Source organism: Solanum lycopersicum, chromosome 12 (genome assembly GCF_036512215.1).
Source record: "Solanum lycopersicum chromosome 12, SLM_r2.1".
Taxonomy (NCBI): Eukaryota; Viridiplantae; Streptophyta; class Magnoliopsida; order Solanales; family Solanaceae; genus Solanum; species Solanum lycopersicum.
Genome location: NC_090811.1, coordinates 8,285,481 through 8,310,565, shown reverse-complemented (window position 1 = coordinate 8,310,565; position 25,085 = coordinate 8,285,481). Strand labels below are relative to the sequence as shown.

Sequence of the window (25,085 nt, the reverse complement as noted above, 5' to 3'; positions counted from 1 at the left end):
AGTAATCAATCTCTTGGGGAAAAAGAACACATGCAAGAAACCCCAAAAGAGGATAGTGAATTGGGCTACTCAGACTTCACCCTCGCACTCACTTTCCATTTACCCCACCCCCAACAAAAAGACATGCAATTGTCCCCAATGCATAAAAAAATTTGAAATACTAGAGTGTTAGGTGAAGCAAACCTGGGCGCAAAGCGCCGACGATCAGCAAGATGGTGGGTCCGGTTCCCCGGAACCCACTACCTCTGTAATCTGGACACCCTCAGTGGTGTCCTCAGCATCAACAACACTATCAGCAGTGCCTCCCGCTATCTCCACAGTTCTGGAGCTAGACGCCCCAGCAGCTAACTCTCCTTCTCTCATCTGACGCGCCTTCTTCTCAGAAGCGAGGCTCTCCTCGCAACCTCTATTACGGTGCTCCTTCTTCCGTGCTCGAGCTTCATCCTCATCTCGACCCCTACGCCTCTTGGCATGCTCTCGAGGGGGAGTTGGTGGAATCAATGAATTGGCGAATAGGGCCTCAGACTCAAGCACCCTAGCCTCTAAGATCATATCAATATCTGCGCGAATACTGTCGACCGCAGCCTGAAGGGTCGACACATCCACCAGATGGGCTGGATGGGCTAGCACTCACAACTCAAAAGTGTCCAAATGCTGATGAACCTCAGCGATCTTTCGCTCTCTGTGTTGGACCATTCTGCGCTCTAAGCGCTCTTCTGCCTCAGAAATAGACCTCTGCATCCAACGCTGGATATGATGCAGAAGTGTAGCCATTTGCGCCTCTAATTTCTGGACCCTAGCAAGAGGGACCAGAGCGGGTAAAGGGGCTGAGCGAGAGGAGCTCGGGGCAGTTCTACTACCCGGGATAGACTCGACCAGGGTAGTGTCAGTAGAAGTTGCCTGCGTAGCTGTGCGGGCCTGTGCTACCGTATCTGCCAGATTTTCACCAAGTGGAGGAAACTCTGGATGAGGCCCTCTGCATGGAGCCAACTCATTGTCCTCATCCCTGATGACGCCGATATCAACAGTGCCCAGAAGGGTCTTGAGCTGATCAACGTGCCATATAGGCACACCTGCGGACCTTCATAGAGAAAATATCATGCACGGGAAAGGGTAAGTAGTTGTGACCTTAAAATCCCTCTCGTGCATGACCACCTATAGAAGCCACGCAAAATCCACCTCAAACCCGGCTATCATCGCCGCCATCAGTACTGCTCGATCCCATGTGATGATATTATCAGCGCCTGTGGGGGAAAGGCACTGGCGGACAATCAACCACAAAAACTTTGCCGTGAAAGTCAGGTTGGCCTTCTTGATGGCCCCCTTTGACTTGGTTACCCAGTCGGCACCCTCTCCATCAACGGACAAGTGCAGGGCCATCCACCTCTTGGTGGTGTCGCTCAGCGATGGCTCACGCAAAAATTAGAAATCTTTGACAATCTGCCATCGGTAGTCAAACTCGGCAGTGAGAGGGGTTCGATTAGCATCAACATTCTCGTCGTATGAAAACCGGTGGATGGCAGGCAGGGAGATATCAACCTCAACGCCACGTACTCGGACCTGCTCCAGTGGGGCTTGTTTGGCGGGGGCAGCCCGCCTATCAATCTGTGATCGGAGAGTCTCTACATAGGAGGCGTAGAACTCTCAGACCAGCTCTTCACTATAATGTCCGAATGGACGCGTTGTCCGCTCCAGTCGATGTCTGGTTAAGAGATTGTGGATCTCTGGCATCGTCGGGAGACTTTCCGTAAGGACCCGCCGCTCCAATGTAAGTGTCGGAGTCATGACTCCTTTGTCATTCAACAACTTTGCATCGGAATAGACTTGATACTGCCCGTCGACACACCACTGGTTGGGATGGTCAGTCACCGGGGTGAGAGCACGAGTCGGTGAACCAGGTGTGGATTCCAAACTGTCAACCTCATCAGACGAGGCAGACTCTACAGCGGTGGCGGGAACCTCAGCATATTCGGAGGCTTCCTCCAACCACGAAACTCCTAAGGAGCCAGACGCTCCTACTTTATTAGTACCTGACCCAGAAGGTGTGCCGATCAGTGTGCGCTCCTCATCAGACTGGGAGGCAGTGACTACGCCGAACGCCACCTTTTTTGGGTGTGGCTATGGAAGGACGTGCAGCTGGGGATGGGGTGGAAGTGCCTGGGGGCACGTACTTGGGGTCACGCTCATCATCAGAGCCAATAACCAGGCGGACAGACGAGGCGATAGAATTCGATCACCCGCGTGCGTAGACTCGATCCTATTTTGGTGCCATAATCGATAGTACCTGTAAAAAATCAATATTAGTACTAGAAGGAGCAAACAAGACAAGAAAAACCACACAAAACAAATATAAGAGTTAAGATGTAATGATATTTATATAGTAATAGTGAAACACGATGGGCCAGGTTACGGCTCGTCTAGAGTATGACGGACCGTCATGGGGTCCGTCGTGTCTTACTTAGACTTTGTTTTTATGGAGAACCCTGAAGGAGAGTCTCTGAAAAGTATGACGGTATGTATAGGACGGACCGTCACAGGTACCACGGTCCGTCGTAGGTGTCCGTCAGAGGACACTTGAAAAAAATATGGAGACCCTTAGGAGAGGGGTCTCTGACCATCATAACGGTCATGCAGGACGAACCTTCGAAGGTATGACGATCCGTCATAGTTGTTCGTAAGAGGACACATAGAAAAAGTATGGAGACCCTTAAGAGAGGGGTCTCTGACCATTATAACGGTCATGCAGGAAGAACCGTCGAAGGTATGACAGTCCGTCATAGTTGTCCGTAAGAGGGCAATCAGAAAAAGTATGGAGACCCTTAAGAGAGGGGTCTCTGACCGTCATAACAGTTATGCAGGACGAACTGTGGGAGTAACGGTCCGTCGCATGTGTCCGTTGAAGGACACTTAGAAAATTAGACAGTGGGGTGCTAGGGCCGTTGTAACGGACCCAATGATGGTCCGTCTGGGTTCGACGGTCCGTTATCGTCTCGTTCTGTAACTCAGTGACAGAACTAGGGATGCCCCAATTCATCCCCTATGACCCAAATCGAATTGGTAGTGTTTTAACCTACATTTGTCTAACCCAAATACCTAGTAAACTAGCAATGCTAAAGCACCTATTTCTAGGGTTTTAACACGGCAATTTCGAGGATTTTCAACCTAGGTCAGACAAATTTTATTAAAGCATGAACATATCAAGAAGAACTAGGCTAATACTAATTTATAAAAAAAAATGCAATATAAATGAGTAGAAATTAGAGACACATACCTTAGAATTTGAGAAAAAAAAGAGGGAAAGGTACTTGGTGATTAAGTAGAGACCCACAACAGCAGCTCCGACTAGTAGATGATGAATTTTAGGAATTTGGAGAATTTGGGGAAAATGATCGATTGTAAAAGGGAGAGGTTATAATCTTTGGAAGTTTAAAAGGGAGGGAAATGGGAGAAAGAGTGAAGGTTAGGGAGTGAAATGAAGGGGTGGGGGTTTTAAATGTTGAATTTTTTAAAAACCCCCAGCCGAGTCGGGTCGGGTATGCTTCATTAATGACGCGATGATTCCCCGACAACGGTCCGTCTTGGTTGTGATGGTACGTCGTTGGTTCCGTCGCGTGTGCCCTAGTTTGAAAATAACAAAAAGACGTACCTGACATGACGGATTCATGCGACGGTCCATCACAAGCACAACGCTCTGTCGCTGTATCCGTCTGTGATTGCTGCAGAGTAATTTTCTGCAGAATTTCCTGGTGATGTGCCTGCAAATTTAAAACCCATTAGTAGAAAATGCTACCATTACTAAAAAGGAAAAAAAAATCTATAAGTATTGGGTTGCCTCCCAACAAGCGCTTGATTTAACGTCGCGGCATGATTGAGGACACTTGATTTACTCAGCCTTCATCAAGATGGTATGCTTGTATCACTTCATTCACCGATGCATTATGCCCAAAATAGAGTTTTATTCATTCTCTATTCACCTTAAACCGTACTCCCTACTTGGTTTTTAACTCAACTGCTCCATGAGGGAATACTTGGGTAATCAAGTAAGGGCCAGTCCGTTTGGACTTGAGCTAGCCCGGAAGCCAAGGCAACCTAGAACTGTTTAAAAGCACCAAATCCCCAACCATAAACTCTGATTTTTCACTTTTTTGTTCATTCTCCTTCTTTATCTTTTCTTTGTGGGATATGGCAGATACCGATTGGAGCTCACCACTCTATCTCATGGACCTACAAATGTTGAAGGTCTCTTCTTCATTGTTCAACCGAAATTTCATCTGCCCCTTTTCCATATCAACTAAGGCTCTACCTGTCGCAAGGAATGGCCACCCAAGAATAATAGGCACTTCAAAATCGACTTCACAATCAAGAGTAACAAAATCTGTCAGAAATATGAACGACTCCACTTTTACTAGCACATCGTGGAGTATCCCTATAGGCCTTTTCACTGTTCGATCAGCCATCAGTAGCTGCATCGTAGTGGGTTTTGGGTCACCCAAACCCAACTTCTTGTAAATCGAGAGGGGCATGAGATTTATGGTTGCCCCCAGATCACATAATGCTTTCGCAAAATGTAATGACCCGACTGTACAAGGAATAGTGAACTTACCCGGATCTTCTTTCTTTTGTACGAGAGATCTTGTAGCAATAGCACTACAACTATCATCATCCTCGAAAGTGACCGATATTTTCTTTGTAACCAGATCTTTCATAAATTTGGCATAACCGGGCATTTGTTCTAGGGCTTCTACCAAAGGGACATTGATAGAAAGATGCTTCAGCATTGTTATAAAACGCCGATATTTACCATCCTCGGTCTTTTTCACTAATCTCTGAGGGAAGGGTGGTGGTGGTCTAGGCGTGGGAATTACCTTCATAGGGATTTCTGCATCTTTTCCAGTGCTATCTTCTGCTTCACCACTACCCTTTACCACCTTATCATCATCCTTTCTCACTTTTTCCTCATTAGACGGCATAGGTGGGTCAATGGTTTGCTTACCACCCCGAGTAGTGATTACCATACAGTGTGCATCATTTTTCAGATTTTGGACAATGTTGCTAGGAAGAGTGCCTAGTTGTTGTGTGTTCACAGTCGCAGATAATTGGGCCATTTGTAACTCGATCTGCTTAATCGATATTGCATGTGTATCGAATTTTTGCCCAATACCTGCTAAATCACTCCTTAACTCTTTAATGTGCTCATCACTAGCATCGAACAACCTCATCATTTTGTGCAATATATCCTCAACTCGAGCCATACTATCTCCACCATCCCTAGGAGTAACTTTACGATTTTGAGGAGGGACATAGGGCCCATTCCTATCATTTCTGTTACCGTAGTTACCCTTGTTGAAGATGTTGTCGCGGTTTTAGTTTCCATTTCGGACATAATGACCCTCACGGTTGTAGTTACCATAGTTCCGACCTTGGTTCCCTTAACCTTGGGGCCAATTCTCCTGATTAAAGCCTTGGGCACTTGGTTGGAAACCCCCCGTCTGCTCATTTACTGCATAGGAATCCTCCGCATAATAGCATTCATCATTAGGTGGTGGTGGTTTAGACAAGTAGTTAACTGCATTTATCTTTTCCGCACCCCAGTGATATGTTTTAGTACCAACCCAAGCTCAGTTCTCATCTGAGCCATTTCTTCACAAATCTCATCCGTGGTTGGGTTGTGAGTGGACTTCACTGCAAAGGTGTTTCTCCCAGTATCTGACTTCCTAGTACTCCAAGCTTTATTATTCCCGGGAGATTTTCTCTAATTTTTTAGCAATCTCAGCATAAGGACACTCCCCATAAGATCCACCCGCTATAGTGCCCAACATCGCTTTATTATTATCATCCTGCCCCGATAGAAGTATTCCTTCAGTGACTCATCATCTATACAGTGATTTGGGACGCTTCTAAAAAATGAGGTGAATCTATCCCAAGAACTACTAAGTGACTCTCCTGGTAGTGCCACAACGTTGTTCACTCTGTCTTTGTGGTTTAGTTTCTTGGAGACCGGGTAGTAGTGTGCTAAGAAAACGACCCTTAGTTGGTTTGAAGTGAAAATTGAGTTCTAAGGGAGCTCAGTGAACCATATAGCAGCCTCTCCCGTCAGTGAGAGAGGAAACACTCTAAGCCCTATTACATCCTAGTCCAAGTCAAGCCTCCTTACATAGATTTTACACACTGCCTTACCTTAGCTATATGGGCATGTGGATCCTCATAAGGTAGCCCTGAAAACAAACATCTGGCAGCGAACATTTGCATCAGGCTACTAGTTACCACAAAGGTGTGGCCTGGTGGTAGAGGAGGCAAGACAAGTGGACCATCGGAGTTTGCTATATTGTCATAGCCTCTGTAGTATTCTTGGGGCCATGGAGCGGGATTGTGTCCCCTCTGTTGGTGTTCGCCCGGAGCATCGAGTAACAACTGACCATGAACATCAACCGAAGCTGGGATGTTCTGGTTTGGATCATCATCATTAATTCCCAAGTTTCGATTCATGTTGCATAGTGTACGCTCTAATTTGAGATCGTAGGGAAACAAGGGTTCTCTTCGTCTCTGTGTTTTTGGCATACAAGGAGGGTGGTTCTGCATGAATCAAAAACAATAAAACAAAGTAAAATCAAGAAAATATCAACTAAACTATAGTAATAAATTTAGGTTAATCTAAAACTTACTTTCCCCGGCAGCGGCGCCAAAATTTGATACGCTCAAACTTACTTCTCAAATAAGAAGTAAAGCGGTCGTGTCAAGTAAATAACCTAACTAATGAGGTTGAGATCGTTCCCACAAGGAAAATAGTTGAGACTTAACTTCAATCTATTATTACTATTGTTCAGTCAATTACTTCCTTGGAAAGAAAAAATGATAAACGGGGTTTTTTCTATTTCCAAATAAATGAAAATAACTAGTGAAATTAAAGGAGACAACTAACAGCTTCGAATGTTGGAGTTTAATCAATTAATCAAAGTAACTAGGGTTTACGTGTTCCCCACAGGTTCATAACTTGATAATTCTAACTATAACAATTCTTTCCTAGTATCTTGCATGCAAAGTGATAAGTTATGTATTTCTAAATCCTTGGTCTGGCATCTAGAAAATCTCACTCCGCACCTTGGTCCGGCTACGTGTGTTGCTTTCCTAACCCTTATCCTTACCTCATATTAAGCATCGTATTCAATATTTGACTAAGTTATTACCTTGTACCAATCAATACTAGCCTATTAGATAGTATACACTAAATCTATGTTAATAATTCTTTTCCTATTATCTACCTCCTTGGTCCGGCAAGTAGCATTAAGGCGAGTTCTAACGTTGGCCATCCGTTAAAAAGACTTCTAAGCGAAAGAATTATTAATACATGCAAGACATGATTCTAGAATTGTTATTTTAGCTAGGGTTTATCTCATTATTTGCCTATGGTTCCCACAACCCTAGTTATGGAGTTTAGTTCCTCATAGCCATAAACACAATATTCAAATATGTTAAACAAGAATTCATGTACTTACTTCAATGAGAAAGAATAAAGTCCGAAAATTTGCTTGATTAATCACCAAAAATCACTTGTGAAATTAAAGGAGACAACTAACAGCTTCGAATGTTGGAGTTTAATCAATTAATCAAAGTAACTAGGGTTTACGTGTTCCCCACAGGTTCATAACTTGATAATTCTAACTATAACAATTCTTTCCTAGTATCTTGCATGCAAAGTGATAAGTTATGTATTTCTAAATCCTTGATTCGACATCTAGAAAATTTCACTTCGCACCTTGGTCCGGCTACATGTGTTGCTATACTAACCCTATGTTTACCTCATATTAAGCATCATATTCAATATTTGACTAAGTTATTACCTCGTACCAATCAATACTAGCCTATTAGATAGTATACACTAAATCTATGTTGATAATTCTTTTCCTATAATCTACCTCCTTGGTCCGGCAAGTAGCATTTAGACGAGTTCTAACGTTGGTCATCCGTTAAAAAGACTTCTAAGAGAAAGAATTATCAATATATGAAAGACACTATTCTAGAGTTACTATTTTAGTTAGGTTTTACCTCATTATTCGCCTATGGTTCCCACAACCCTAGTTATGGATTTTAGTTACCCATAGACATAATCACAATATTCAAATATATGGTATAAGAATTCATGTACTTACTTCAATGAGAAAGAGTAAAATTCGAAAGTTCGCTTGATTAATCAACAAAAATCGTTAACACTCAATTACAGGAGTCTCAAAATATTCAAGAGTCTCGCAAAAGGTCTAAAAAATAATCAAGAGTCTAACAAATAGTCTAAAAATAATCCAGGGTCTAACAAAAAGTCTAAAAATAATCCAGGGTCTAACGTCAAAAACGAGGTTTTTTGGACTATTTATAAAAACAATAAAACCTTAATTAAATAAGGACTCTATTACCTAGAAATCTGTTAAAACGTGGCTGGGTCGACGTACCTCGCGACGGATCATCGTGGTCAAGACGGACCGTCATAGACTCCGTCGTCCCATACTAGTACAATTTCTTTTGCTGCTCTCTTCATTAACCTCGACAGCAGATATGATGGATCATCACAAGCACAACGGTCCGTCGAGGGTCTCCGTTCCAAAACACTTAAACTCTTGGAATTTGTGTACTGGACTAATTCTCTGAACTTCATGAAGAACCAGCAGGATAGACCATCATGGCTATGACGGTCCGTCACGCACTCCGTAACCCCACACTTGGTCAAAGTTCCCCATATTCCTTCAGCAGTTGCACTACGATGCCACCTACGGACCGTCACGGGCATGACGAACCATCACAAGCTCCGTAGGTGGTACTCTTTTGTATTTCTCGCTCAAAAACCTCCACATTATTCTTTTAGACAGATTTCCTGCAAATAAAGAGAAACTTACATAAAAATTAGCACAAAAAGGCTTTTGTACACACTAAACTTAAGGAAAAAATATTAATAATACCGTGAAACCACGGTATATCACGTGTCCCAAACGTTCATGCCATAAAGATTTATAGTCAAGCTAGTAAGAAGAAGCAAAAATTTTATTCATATCAATTGCAATTACTAAGATACTTTTTCCTACATACATTTCATTCTTACTTACTACTACTTTATAAGAAACAAATACACGTTTAAATCCATTCTTAGTCAGAACTGGAATAGAAACTAAGTTCTTTCGCAATTTCAGAACATACGAGACTTTGTTCATAGTCACCACTTTTCCTGATGTTATCTTTAGTAGGATCTTACCAGTTTCTTCCACCTTTAAAACAGGGGAATCCATAAACAAATTCTCATCTGTAGGTGCTGGAGTATATGATGAAAATAATTGTTTGTTGGCACAAACATGACATGATGCACTAAAATCTATCCACCATTATCTTGGATTTCCAACCAAGTTACATTATGAAAATATTGCACAGCGATCGTCCATAAATCCTTTGGATTCAACCAAGTTTGCTTGATCCTTACTTCTTGTTCTTTTTGGGACCCCGACATTCAGTAGCCCTATCACCACATTTTTGATAATTGAAGCAGCTTCCAATTAATTTCTTCTTAGGAGGATTGGTTTTGAATCAGATGCTTTCTTTCTTTTCTTTCATTTTTTGAGATCTTCTTCAACAATATTTACTCTAGATATTGTTGAATTACCAAGTGAACTCTTTTGTGTAGCCTATTTGATATTCATCCTTACTATGAGATCTTTAATAGTAATATCCTTGCGTGTATGTTTCATGTAGTTTTTGAAGTCCTTCCACAATGGAGGTAATTTCTCAATTATGGTTGCCACTTCAAAAACATCATTCATAACCAATCCTACATTAAAGATTATGTGAGTATTAAGAATAAACTTAATATTTTCAGCATAGGCATTAAATAAATTTATACCTTCAACAAGGAGATAATGGATTATGACCTGCAGTTCTTGAATTTTAGTGACGAAGATGTTACTGTCTATCATCTTATAGTCTAGAATTTTTTCCACAATAAACTTCTTCATTTCGGCATTCTGTGTTTTGTACTTCTTTTCTAAAGCATCCCAGAGTTCTTTTGAGATTTTTGACATTACTGTAACAATGTACTCAAAATATAATTTTTACACCAAAAATCTGAGCGTGTTCATGCTTCTGTTACCAAGAATCGTTCTTCAGGCTGAGTTTCATTAGACATAACAGGAACATTCTCATTATTGAAACTCTGCAGACTCAACATAGTGAGATGGAGAACATCTTCTGCTGCCATCTCTTGAAGTTGACTACAGAAAACTTTGCAGGTTTCTCAGCCGGTGCTAGGGAGTTGTTGAACGATTGTGTGCAACCCATGTTGTTGAAGCACTCACTATTCCAACTTTTAGTTGACTTGAATTAGGCATTTTTATGTCACAAATTACTGACAACTTTAGTATGTGAAATACTAATAGTAAAGAATAAATCCTTACACAATCTGTTTCTGATTTAAGGATAGAATTTTTATGTCCTTTTAATCGTTAATCAAATGAATTTTAAAAATTTAAACAAGTAGAAAACCATAAAGGTTTTAATCTCCAGAAACCGCAAATGCAGAAACTAATAAATTTCATAAGATTGTTATCTCTTCTTGTATTAAGATTAGTCAAAAATTACAGAAACAAAAATAAGATGAAATAGAAAGAGAACTTTTAATCTGAGTCTACAGAAATCACTGTGTTTCATTAAGAAATTTAATCCTCTCACTGTACCCGTGATTGCAAATTAATTTCTCACAAGGTAAAACAGATTAACCTGTTAAAGAATTAGCGGTACCTCAAACTTTAATAACATCAGTGAACATAAGAGCAGTAACAAGACCATACATAGACTCAATCGATCGTCAATTTTGTTTAAGAGAGAAAATGTATGCAGAGAAGAAAATTTTGTAGTGTTCGAAAAAACAAAAAAGGCCTCCTTTTTATTGCCATTTTCAGCAAGAAATGTGTCTGTCTGTTGAGAACCTATTTTTTTCCAGAAAGTTGTGTCTTTTGGGAAAAATAACGACTTTTTCGGAAGGAACAAGTCTCTTCATATCGTTATTAATGTTGCACGTGAAATTCAAATAAATTCTTTTGCACCAAAATTTATTATGTTATTTAACTAACATTATGAATTAATTTATAAGAGAAAAGAAATTGATTAAACATGATTTATTCGATTAACAAGACATAAATTTATCAATCAATCACATCATTTGTTAAATCCTAATCCAAATCAAATCCAAAATCGAGGCCAAGCGAGCGACAAAAACAGCGTGAGCGGGCACCTTATTCTTAACCCTTTAAGGAGTAAAGGAAGTGTTCGTAATATAAGGATAACAATTTCCTTTCTTCTACCAATATGGAAGAAATTACTTTTCCTTTGCACTTTGCAAATGACTTTTCATTATGCACTTTGCAAATGACTTTTCATTTTGCCTCCAAAATTTGATCCCTCATTTTCCATTTTTTTTTCTCGTTCCCAATCACATTTTGCTAAAACCCAACACATAGACTGGTGGTATAATACAAGAACTAAGACCTTGATTATCAATATTCATGTCACCCTTTGAGGCTTCATTCATATTTACAAATGGATATAAAAAAAATCCTACATAAATAATTTCATTAATCACAAGATGATAGTTAAGTTTACTTAATTTTTTGGTATGCTATATTTTCAGTGTTTAGAGCTTCTACAACGACCACAAACTTGTTGGGACTGATAGTTCGGTCACTTGGTCGCTCATTTCATTATCTTTGCAAGTTCATGGGTTTTGGAGCTTTTGAATTTTAAATTGTTCACTTCGGTCAAAACTTTAGGTAAATGACCACGAAATAAAATTATAATAACTTTGTTAGATCTAGAACAATGAGTTTGGTCTACAAGAACCTTTGGTTAGGGTTTCGAGGCTTCCAAGCTCATTCCAAGCTACTTTATGAAATTTGGCTTGAATGAAGTTTAAAAGTGGGACCCATTTTTCATCCAAAAGACATCGGTTGAAAGTTTCAACGTCTTCTTTGAGACTTGAATATCGAAATTGGTTAATTTATATTAATTCATTATCCAATCCCTTAAACCCATTTGAGACTAAGTTTGGGTTTTGCTACAACATTCCCAACTTTTAGCCCACTTTTTTATACAATAACCAACCCACTTTTCAATATCCAAATCAGTCCAACCCCATTAACAATATATTACAGCAAGCAAACGACCCCACCTCTTTCTTTTTCATTTTCACACAACAAAATCTAATCTAGAAACGTGATCCATCGATTCCAGCGACTCAAATCGCGAACCAGCAGCCCAGCTACCGCAAAACGCAGCCCAGCAGTCCATGTCACTCGCGCGTGTCTATCTTCGTACAAGGATCGTTGTTGGATTTTCTATGTGTTATCATCTTGGTGCCTCGCATGTCCTTGTTCAAGATCGGAAGACTCCCTTCATATTTCGGTTGGAAATTGGTACTCGTTCTAAGATGGAAACCTTATCCTCCATTTCGAATTTGAATTTGTTGAAATTCCATCCCGAATTTCCTCCTATTTTCTGCCCTAATTTAATTATATAAATACCTTCATCTTTCTCTTTGTGAAGGGAAAAAAAAGAGAGAGTGAGAGGGTTACGAAAATGGAAAAAAAGTGAGACAAAATAGACGTTGCAGGTAACTTGTAAAAGTTGGATAAGAGCCAACAATAGAGAGAAAAGTAGAGAAATTATTAGTCATATACATTTATATAAGAATACTTAGGAAATAGGTTGCAAAATAGATTGAAAAATCCAGGTTTTACTCCCTCTTTTTACTGGTTCGCTTCTGTTTTCTTTATCGAACTTCTCGGAGTTTTGTTTCGATGGTGGAAGCTTGCTGTCTCTGCTCATTCAGTCTAAGTTCAGCTGCTCGGAAAAAGGTAATAGTCCCTTCTTCACTTACGTTAATCGTTATATTATGCGTTTAATTTATCTCGGTTAGAAATCCAAAATACTTAAATGTGCATTTATTTTTCCTTACACAGTGAAGTCATTTAGCTGAATCATGCTTAATATGCTAGTACAGTGGTCTCTCTCTGGTTATTTTAATGAAGTTGAAACATTGTTCTTTTACAACTCTAACATATCAGTGGATTAGGATGTTTAAGTGGCCCATTTTAATAGGCTTATGATGTATTCATGTATATCTTCTATGTATATATGGTTATATCATGTGTTATGACTATCATTTTACTTTTCTATAGTATGTAGCTTGAAGAACATACTCAAGCATGCTTAAAATCATTAATTGTCATATTCTGTTATAAGTTCTTTTTTTATGCTATGAGTGTAGTCTTCAAATCAAAGTTTGTAATGTGGGTTCTTCACTTTTCTTATGTGTTCTACTTCCTAGAATGATGGTAAATAATGTTTTGCATTTGAAACAAGTTGCTTAGTAGACTAAAGAGTTGACTTTGTTAATGATAAGTTTTAGTGTTACTTTCTTGTTTATATTGAGATCCTTCATTGCTCTTAATACTATTTAATTATGCTACTTGATTGTTTAAACCACATCTTTGTTAGACTTTGACGAAATTGATTTGTTAATTTCGTTTTTGTTGCATGTGATACCACTCGAGTCCTCATGGAATCCAATCTTCTTCCCTCATATTTCGGATGGGCCATAAAGGCCCTAAATCCCCTTTTTCCTTCGAGTCAGCCCCTTCAGCAAGCTGCAAAATTGATGTACAGGTTGAGGTCGATAAATGTAGGCTGGAAATTAATTTTACAGGTCTCTAAAAATCCCAAAAGAGGTAGTATACTTGAATTAGAAAATTATATACCCAAGTATACACAGAAAGAATCATTATATACAGGTCTGAACTGACAAAACAGGTGATGGTAGTCTGAAATGGGCAGCATACATTCAGCATACATCCCAATATACACGGAAACGAGTTGAAATACATATCGTATACATCCATATACGTTTGGTGTATAAACATATTTTAAGTGTGGAAAATAAGGAATATAGGGCCAGAAGCCCAAAGGAAATTCCAGAAAGCCCAACAGGTCTAAGTAGGTCAAGATCCATTTTGGATTACTTAGATTTAGGACAGGTTATAAAGATTTGGGCCTAAAGCCCAAATTTAATACTCTCTTCCCTTTTACTCTTATTTGTATTGTTTTAAGTAGAGAAAATTGTATAAAATAGCAATCTTAAGTTTATAAAAAATGTTTCTAATTGTATAAAGCAGAGAAAATTGTATAAATACATATATTTTTGTTCCCCTCTCTCCCCTCTTCAAGATCTCGCTCGCCGCTCTCCCAAATCTCGCTCGCCACCCTCGCCTTTCTCACTTATACAAACAGAAGCGAAATGTATAAATTGCATTTCTGTAGAAGCAAAATGTATAAATTGCGTGTCTGTTTGTATAAAGCGTGAGAAAATTGTATATACACATGCAAGTACATATATTTTCGTCTTATACACTTATAATTATACAATAAAAATACTCCCCTTTCCAGTTTCTTTTTCCTTTCTCTCTTTCTCGTTAAATACAATTTTCAAATTTTATCTAATTTCTCTCTTTCTCGTTTTATACAATTCGATTCAATTGTATATTCTTTGTCAAGTCTCTTTTGTCTTTCTCTCTTTCTCATTTTATACAAATTCAAATTCTATATAATCGTTCTATACACTTATAATAATACAATTCATTTTATATACTTTATTTTTATACAGTTCTCTGTCCAAGTGTCTCTCTTTCTGGCTTATACACTTCGTTTTATACAATTTGGTTCAACTGTATATGTATAGAGAATTATACAGTTTCTATTTTTGCTTGGAGCGCAATTATGCAAACTTTGCTATAGCATACAAATATGAATTTTTTATTTACTATATGTGAAAGTTGCCATTTTAAGTAACTTTGTTTATTTCATGGCTTAATTTAATCAAAACCCAAGATTTCCAGTTTTCTTTATATTGAAAATAAATAAATAAAAATATTTAAATATTTGTTTTGTACGAGTCACTTAGCTTTTATTTTATTAGTCTTATCAACCACCTTAGGTCACTACCCTTTTTAAATGATCTCCCTCTTCTCCCTAAAAATAATTAATCAATTAATAATAATAATATTTAAATAATTAAAAATGAACTTTACTTAGTCAAAGTTGGAAAGTTTAAGTCTAAACCATTTTTAGTCAAATCGCTAGTCAACCGCAAGTTAGCGGACATTCCGAGGGCCTAACACCTTCTTGGAATGTATATTTGAACTTCGAACCTTTCTTTCAACTAATTTTATCTGTTCAAATCTTTTGAGAATAATTATAAGTTTTTCTTGATTTGTTATTAAAAATTAAGTGTCCACTCTATTAATTCGGAAAGTCAATTTCTTGTAAATCATAAGATTAATCAATGTTTCAAACATAGTTTTTTTTCTTTTAATATATATGAAACGACAACTTAGCTGGGGATTAATTAAGTTCTAACCAAAAGGATTTGACTATTTGACTAATTGTAATTATTGAATTGCTTATTTGTGACTAATATGTTTTAATTATATTATTGGCATTGTATTTCATGGCATATTTTGATATATATTGTATAGTATATTAAAGGACGGGTTGCGGAACCGCAACCGGACTTTTCTATACTCAACCTTTTTCCAGAATTAGCATTAATTTATTGGTTCGTCCTGCGTCCAATGGTTGTCGCGAGTTCCAACCAAAATTGTCCGTTCGGGTCCCCGGTCTTTTCAAAGCCACTCTTAGTCAAATAGGATAGAGCTAAACCAAATCCGAAATTTAGGAGCATTTGAACTAAGATGACCCAACATCTAAAGCGTGTTGAGCCCATTAGAAGACCACCATGAGTCCAAAACGGCCCACGACCTAAACGGACGTTCATACTTATGTGTTTAAATTTGAAGGATGTATACGTTGTTTGAAAAATTATTGTCTAAGGGGGTAAGGATTACTGCTAAAAAAAGAGTTTCACAAGCTACTAGTCCATCGAAATACATTGGCACCCAAAGATGACAAAAAAATCAAGAAAGAATAAGAATCATTCGTGGAAGCATAGTTTAGGGTCGTACCCTTGCGTGAGACTGATTATTTTGTAGTCCATTTTCCCTATTATGTATCCCCATTCAGCTTCATTCATAAATTTGTATAAATTTGAGCTTTGGGGCAATGAAATGTTTCAAATGACGTATACATCCCTCAAATCTCTAGGCCTACCCTTGGCACAAAAGGGTCACATATCTGTTTAGAACGCGTAATATTTGTTTATGTGTTATAACTGCTTATATCAATATGTTACTTTATCTGGAGATATTCTAGCTCATTCTTCTTCAAATTGTTTTAGAACCCTAAGCACAAATATCAAGTCACTATCTAAAGTGCGTCCAAATACTCTTCGAGTCTTCAGTTTCATAACCAAATTCAAACTTCATTTTTTTAATTTTACTCTCATATCAGAAAAAATATTCGTTGTCTCAAATAGAAAAATGATTCAAGGGTCGAAATATGTAGGACCTAAATTCTCCTAGTGAGATACATAGGCAGCCTTCCAAGGTTCGACCCCCATTTTGAGAAATTTTATCTTTTTCAACTCTTACAAAGAAACTAGAGTTACATATCAGTCAAAAATCAGAAGTACGACAATAAAATATTCAATCGACTTTGTCTCGATTCAGGTCGACATTTTTGACTCACAAAACTAAAAATCAGATAGACAAATTCCTGTCTATCTAATCATTTCTTTATATATGTGGGCTAGTCTTTCTTCAAATGAAGCGACTCTTGTGTGCTTACAGATTTGTGTGTGATATTTTGTATCACCTACTACCTACACAAACTAACACATTTGCCTTTGAGTTATTTTTCCTTCTAAGGTACTCAATACTGATTTGTGTTGATTAGTTGTTGAACATCAAAGTTTTCAAAGATTACTTTCCTAATCGAAATTTGTTGAAAGAGAGAAGATAATGACTCAGAATAATGAGAATACCAACCTGAATGAAGTTGCTATAGTTTAACCGCCTGCCGTTGAACAATATGAGTGAATTACGCACTTGATGCAACACATTGCTGAGTTAAGGGTTGAACTTTTTTTAAATAAGATTTGTCAATTCCGACTATCGATGTCAACACTCTAGGCAATGGAAGACTTCCACTTCATTTTCCTCCTCTGACTTAAAATTCGGAACATGTCCTAAATTACCCACCCTCCAACCCTACTCAAAATCCTTTCACCATCGACCTAACCGCGTCAAATCTTCATCAGACCAACACTTCATACCAAACACTGCCTCCTCTTCAAAGCTTGAATCCCAACTCTCAAATTTTTCATCCTCTTCAAAAATAAAATGCAAATAACTCTCAAATACTCCATCCATTTCAGAGCTTAAATGTTAAGAATCGTCAAACACCCCCTTTCATATACAAGACCCCTGCAAAAGGCACTCAAAATCAATCAAATGCTCAACCCCTACCTCCAAAAGTAACTTTTGATATTCCAGGACACGCCGAACAACATCTTCACTATACTGCCTATTCCAAACTTGACCACTATGAAGAGAAGGAGAAGGAGTGAATGTCCAAAGAGGAAAATACTAAGCCGATTATAAAGGAGAGATTGTGAAAGCGATAAAAGAACTTGATTATGATTCAGAAGGGGGGGCTGAATTATAAAACTCTATGCATTCGTCCAAATTTGGATCTTATGGAAGGGTTTAAAGTGCCAAAGTTCGTCACTTTTAATGGAATTAGCAATCCTCTAGCACATATGAACGTTTATTGTGATCAACTCGTGGGAGTTGGTAAAAATGAAGCATTGTTGATGCGTCTCTTCAGTCGAAGTCTAAGTGGATAAGCTGTGGAGTGGCTTACATCACAAGAACTGAAACAATGGTTAAGTTGGAATGCACTGGCAAAAGATTTCACGGAAAGATTTGGACATAATGTAGGAGCTGCCCCAGATTGCTACTACTTGGAGAAGATCAAATAGAAGTCTATAGAAAATTATCGAGAATACGTGCTTCTTTGGAGAAAGGACGCCGCAAGAGTTCAACCTCCCATGTCCGAACGTGAGAGCACCGAAATGTTCATTCGAATTGAAGAGCCTGAGTACTATGAAAGAATGTTGTGCATGATGGACAAAAAATTATCGAGATCGTCAAAGTGGGAGAAACTTTGGAAGATGGTTTCAAGACCGGAAGAGTCACAAACTTTACCGCATTGCGAGTTAATGGAAAAGCTACCAGAACAAATGATATGGATACATCAAAAGGAAAAACATAGGCGGTAGGTACGGTCACGACTACCTATATGCGGTCATCTTCCTAAAGGAAATATCCAAATCATAATGTTGATCAGAAAAAATTTCCCCGAATAAACTTTAGGAAGACTCCTAAATTGTTTACACCATTAAGGGAATCTCAAACTCAACTTTATGTAAGGTTGAAAGCAATGGGAATGCTCCATCCTATAAAAGGAAGACAAGCCAATTCTTTGGGAAGATTTTACAGGGCTGACCACAGATGTGCTTATCATTCAGGAGCCATTGGACACGACACAGAGAATTGTTCGACCTTGAAGCACAAGATACAAAACATGATCAACAATAATTTAATCAATATTGAGAAAACCACCTCATGGTATAACATATTAAATGCTTAAGAGTGCGTACAAGATATTTTTGAACTAAGTCATTTGGAAGACATTCGTCATCAATGGTCGAAAAGAAATGTCCAGCATCGATCAAAATTTTGCATATGAAGTTATTGTTATCTTTATTTTGAAAAGCATATTTAATCTCTTTGTTTCCTTTTTATCGCATATTTTTGTAATGAACTACGTTTGACTTGAATTCTCAAAAATGAGATACGCAGGCGGCCTATGTCGGCTTCGATCAACCCTTTATATACTTTCAATATTCTCTTTTTACTTTGAACTACGTTCGACCTGAATTCTCAATAATAAGATACGTAGGCGTCCTATCTCAGCCTCGATCAGTTTCTTTGTATGTTTCTTATTATTGTTAACCTTTGAGGGGAACTACGTTTGACTTGATTCCTTCTTTAACGGGATACGTAGGCGCCACAACGGCTCGGTCATATTTGCCGTAAGATTTTCATATATCGTTATAATGGAAACTGAGATAGAAGTATTGAGAGAATCTAAAAAATTCATTCGAAGATGGACTTCTTCAACAAGTCAATATTGAAATATCAAAATGCAATTGGGTAGACTTTTGGATGGATCTCTACATTCCACATGATGACATGTTATGGAGAATCAAGTTGGAAATCATGTTTAAATGTGCAACTGTGACAAATTTTTGAGAAGATCTCAAAAATTCCACACAAAAATGTCATTTGATTAAAGTTTTATACTTATTATTAATGAGAAAAACTGGGACAGAATTTTGAGGAGGAGCCTCAAAATTCCTGAATGGCAACCTCAGAATTAACAAATCAAGTTACAAAAATTAAATATATTTCAGACCAGGACAAAATTTTTGAGGAGGGTCCTCAAAAGTTCCATCAACACTGTCTTACAAAGGACGGACGAGCGTGTAAGCTAACCGCATGAAAGAGCGTGGAGACAAGACCAACATAAATCACTCTTTTAAACTAAGAATTTTTCTTCGAATGCAGGAATAATGAAGTCACAATAATGACAATGTTAGAGCTGTGAAGAGTGAAAAAAGACATCATTTAGGCCTCTCGTGGCCTCATCCACATAATAAGAAAGCTTTTTATCTCAATTTTTCTTCATTTCATTACATTGCCTCAAGTGATTTATAAACAATTTCTTTTTTATGTTGCATGAATATTGAAGCCAAACACTAATAGATTCTTTCAAAGTTGTAAGAAACAACGTGTTGGATGATCACTAGTCACGATTCATGATCGAAGTTATAATTAGGCTCATCATAGTCTAATATCGATAAGACAAATGACTTAATCTTGTTCTTCAATATCACTTTTATTATTTACTTCATCGTCGGTACTGACTTTTAGTGTCGAGCTTTACAGGTGATAATATTGGTAAAATCAAAATCGTATGTAAAATCAACATCAAATTTTAAGATGATCAAAAGTGACACTATCTTAGATGTGTTGCAAGAGAAGATCAATACGTCCATCACATCAGAAAGTTATTGGTGACCACAATATCTCCATGATAGTCAAAGTCATCGAATTATTGCAAGTTTTCGATAACCATTGAAAATGTCAACAACAAACTTAAATGTCGTTGAGTCTGTCAAGGAAGGAAAGCATGTCTTTAATCTTCGTGTGAATGAATTAAGTCATTCACCTTGATAATTCTATCTTTTAAAGAACAGTACCATAGTCGCGACGTGCATATACATCAATTTAGTTTTTAGTACGTCTGTCGCGTAAAAATTTAGGCTTACGTGTTTCTTGACAATGTCAGAGTCAAAATTCTAATTTGTTGGGTATCCACCCCATAAGTGGATTATGTGTTTTGATTAGCCAATCAAAGACTTCCGCATATAGTTTTGTTGGGCGATCTACCCCATAAGTCGTTCGTATATTTGTTTTTCCTTTTCAGGTTCCTATTTTTGAATTATATTGGAATATCATAGAGACATCCACCTTGTTACCAAATGGAATATTATCATCATCCACCTCGTTACAGTTTGAATGTTATCGAGCATCCACCTCATTACAGATGGAATATTATCGACCCATCTACCTCGTTACAGTTGGGAAACTATCGAGCCATCCACCTCATTACAGATGGAATATTATCGAGTCATCCACCTAGTTACAGTTGGACTATTATCGAGTCATCCACCTTGTTACAGTTGGACTATTATCGAGTCATTCACCTCATTACAGTTGGAATATTATCGAGCCATCCACCTTGTTATAGTCGAAATATTATCGAGCATCCACCTCGTTATAGTCAAAATATTATCGACCCATCCATCTCGTTACAAATGGAATATTGTTGAGCCATTCACCTCACTATAGTTGGAAATTATCGAGCATCCACCTCATTACAGATGGAATATTATCGAGTCATCCACCTCGTTACAATTGGACTATTATCGAGTCATCCACCTTGTTACAGTTGGACTATTATCGAGTCATTCACCTCATTACAGTTGGAATATTATCGAGCCATCCACCTTGTTATAGTCGAAATATTATCGAGCATCCACCTCGTTATAGTCAAAATATTATCGAGCCATCCATCTCGTTACAAATGGAATATTATCGAGCCATTCACCTCACTATAGTTGGAATATTATCGAGCATCCACCTCATTAAAGATGGAGTATTATCGATCCATGCACCTCGTTACAGTTGGAATATTATCTCGTCATCCACCTCGTTACAAATGAAATATTATCGAGCATCCACCTCGTTACAGTCAGAATATTATCGATCCATCCACCTCGTTACAGATAGAATATTATCGAGTCATGCACCTCATTACATTATTTTATGTATGCTTTTTAAAAAGAGTTTGATATTTGATACAACATTTAATATTTATAAAAAATGTATATCAAAATATTAAATAATGTACCAAAGTATAAAATTACATATAAATTCATATATATTATTATATCACTAGCAAATATGTATAATTTTATCAGTTCATATTTGTTATTTAGACATTGAGACTTTAATTATTCTATCATTATTGAAATGTCCTTTTTGGGTGATTCACTAGGGATGACAAATGGGAGGATTTAGATTTGGACAAGTTGAAATAAATTGAGCTAAAATAGATCGGAGTAAATACACTCATATGAATATGAGTAAAAATAATTTGGGTAAAATATGAAAGGGATAGAATGGTTTTGACCTACTTTAGTATTCGAAAGTCAAACACTTTAAATATTTAACAAAGTTAATTGAAATTAGCTTAAATAATTAAAATAAATATTTTTAGGTGTGTTTTATAGAAGGAAATTATTTTTCAATTTTCTTATGCTTGGTTTACTAAAATGTTTTTGAATATAATATTCAAGTGCTCTTATGTTTCTCCAAGTTAAGAATATAACTTCCCGACATAAAATAAGAAAAAAATATTTTTTAAAATATTCTTTCACCTCACCATCCAATCTAACTCAAGACACGACTCTCGAATGTAACCTTTGAACAAACTCCTACCCCATCAGGGATCTGGGATCTGAATCTCAACCTCGATCAAAAACCCGACTATCGATCCTAACTAACGACATGAATCCCAATGTTGACTATACCAAGGATATATGTATTACCCAACTCCTGCAACTTAACTCCCAACTCCAACCTAGGATCCGATCCATAACTCTGACTTGAGACTTGACACCTGACTCTAAACTAAGACCTAATGTAACACCTTCTATTCAAAAGATAAGAAATTCAATCTTTCCAAAACTTGGTGCCAACACAGATGGAGCATCCAACAAATTTTTGGTGGGATCACGATTCACATGTTGGTCAGTTGTTGGCAAGACCAAAGATTGGTTGAAATGTCTAGTTCTATTACTCTTCGACGGTCCACCAGGACGGCCCGTTGACCTATCCACGAGTTGTAGGTAGGTCTCATACGTGAGTCTTAGAATTAATGAAATTCTAAGAAATCTCAGTGGAAACCATGGGGGAATGTAACCGTAGGTTGACCAACGGACCATACATGGCACATCAGTCGAAGGTCAAAAAACAAAGTCCCTGAACCCATCCACCATCGACCAGTCTGTAGGTAGATCCAAAACCCTAAATTCAATGGTAATCTTTGATTTCATAGGTTGTTGGAGAGTTCATAATCATGTAATTAGTTTTATATTGGTTCACTTAGTCCCTCATACTTGAAATATCAAAAATGTCATCTTGTTTCTCCATAAAATTAGGCATAGGAATCAAGTCATTGATTTTAATGTTTTTTTTTTATTTCTCCCTGATCTTCACTAGTACTAATTTTGCTTGTTCCTCCTTCCTCTTGTAGCATGAAAAAATTCATTTCTCCCATGAAAAAAATATAATATAATGAGTAGTCATCGTCTTTATTATTAAGGATAATCTGATAAATTATCTTGAAGAATTCTTATGTATTGATGAACTACTTGGAAATAAGAATATTGGTGGTGGTAAGGGATTGCTCCTAAGAACAACATTAATTAGGTAATTATGAAATATTCTCATAATTTTGATGATTATTTGTAGAAGTATTTTCTAGTGAAGTGTGGTGCAAGAACTAAGACCTTGATTATCAATATTCATGTTACTGTTTGGAGCTTTATCCATGTTTGTCAATGGATAGAAAAACAAATCCTGCATGAATAAGATTATAGTTGAATATTTTATTTTATTTTTTGGTATGCGATTTAAGGAAATTTTTTTATTTTTATCATGATAATTTTTTGCTTTCTTTTTACTTAAAATTCAACATAAAAAAATAATCAAAATATTTTTGAAACCACTTAAATAAATTTAAAAAATCAATTGGCAAAATATGAAAACGGAATCAACTATGCAACAAGATTTAGAATCAGTTTAATTCATCAAAGAGATGGACAAGAAAATAAAGGAAATATGATTTTCTTTCTTGTGTCTAGATGTGTGCTTTGGTGGAAGCATTATTAATTTATGATAAAGCAAATTGACTTTGGATTTTTCTTCTCTCTCTATATATAAAAGTACTAAACTATATTTAACAAAATTGAAACAACATATACAAGAGAATTAACAATACATAGTGACCCTCAAGGTTGTTTTGTGATTTATTTTCTTTTCCGCTATTTAACCATCTTCATAGTTGTGGTTAGTTATTTATAACTTGGGAATAAGTAGCACAATTTTTGAGGTGATCGATTATGTTTTGAGGATGTATTTCAGTTTGAAAAGTGAACTTGAAATTTTAACAAATGTCAATATTTGAGTTTGGCAAGGTTGAATCCAAATTTTAATGATTTCACTAGATCTAAAGGGTTATATACGGCGTAGTTGGAGCTTGTTGCTGCTCTTGGGTCTGAGCCCCCTCTCTAGTACGAGAGTCATGTGGTGTGGTAGTTGCACCACCACCCTGAGAAAATCCCTCTAGCACACTTAACACCCTCAATAGCGTATCCTGAAGCAAAGGTGTGACTACGGGATCTGGAGGAACCTGGTCCTCTCTGTCATCAATCTGTGGTTCGGTAGAGACCTCTCTAGCACGACCTCTCACTGGTGCTGCTCCACGTCCACGACCTCTGGTTACTGTCGCACTACTAGCACGACCTCTAGCTCGAGATCTACCCCTACCTCTTGCTGGGGCCTCAACAACTGCCTCGGGAAGTGCCTTCCCTCTACCACCAGTAATATTAGTTCTAGTCCTCGTCATCTGTCAAAAGAGTATACAACAACTCAGTACTAACGAAGGTAACTACGCACAATGAGAAAGAATGAACAAAAGGAAGTTTCCTAGTAATCTTTATAGCCTCTCAGAGATGAGTACAGACGTCTCCGTACTGATCCTTGAGACTCTACGTAGACTCGGCTTGTATACACGTGAGACCTATGAACCTGGGGCTCTGATACCATTTTGTCACGACCCAAAAATGGACGTGATGGCACTCGTCTTATCCCACCAAGGCAAGTCAGCCTAAAACCCAATATCTAACAAAGTGCGGAAGTAAATGACAATCTAATAACAATTTCTATTATGAAACCAAGTCATATTAATTCAATCCCCAAAACCAGGTTGTCACGTGCACAAGCCTCTAATGTAAATATTAGAATTTGAAATAAAATAGAAGTCTAACATGAAGTTGTTTTTCAAGTAAAAACAAAGTCATAAACTGGAGTAGGAAAGTTCGCTGAGATGACAAACAACTACCTCACAATCCTCCACAAGATTCCTCGGAAACGAAGAGAATGGAAGGTATCACAAAAATCCGGGCTCGTAACCTACAAAAATTTGTAGAAGCAAGGGGTGAGTACCAAACCACGCGGTACCCAACAAGCAAACCTCTAAACACAAGTTAAGTGAACAAAATACGGGTACTCCTTACGCCCTATCTAAACCTCCATGCTACAGCCTAACAGTTTACCAAACACACCACTCAATAACCACACTCTATCAGTTTACACATTCTCAATAACAACTCAATATTCAACAGTCACAAGCTT

The 25,085-nt window shown here is 37.5% G+C and overlaps 1 long non-coding RNA gene across 1 annotated transcript; it reads left to right on the top strand.

Annotated features, from left to right (window-relative positions):
- The first annotated feature begins 12,163 nt into the window (after positions 1 to 12,163).
- LOC112940499 (uncharacterized) lies at positions 12,164 to 14,226 on the top strand. Its single transcript, XR_003244799.2, has 2 exons — positions 12,164 to 13,751; positions 13,834 to 14,226. It is a non-coding gene; the product is annotated as an uncharacterized lncRNA (long non-coding RNA).
- Positions 14,227 to 25,085: the final 10,859 nt, after the last annotated feature.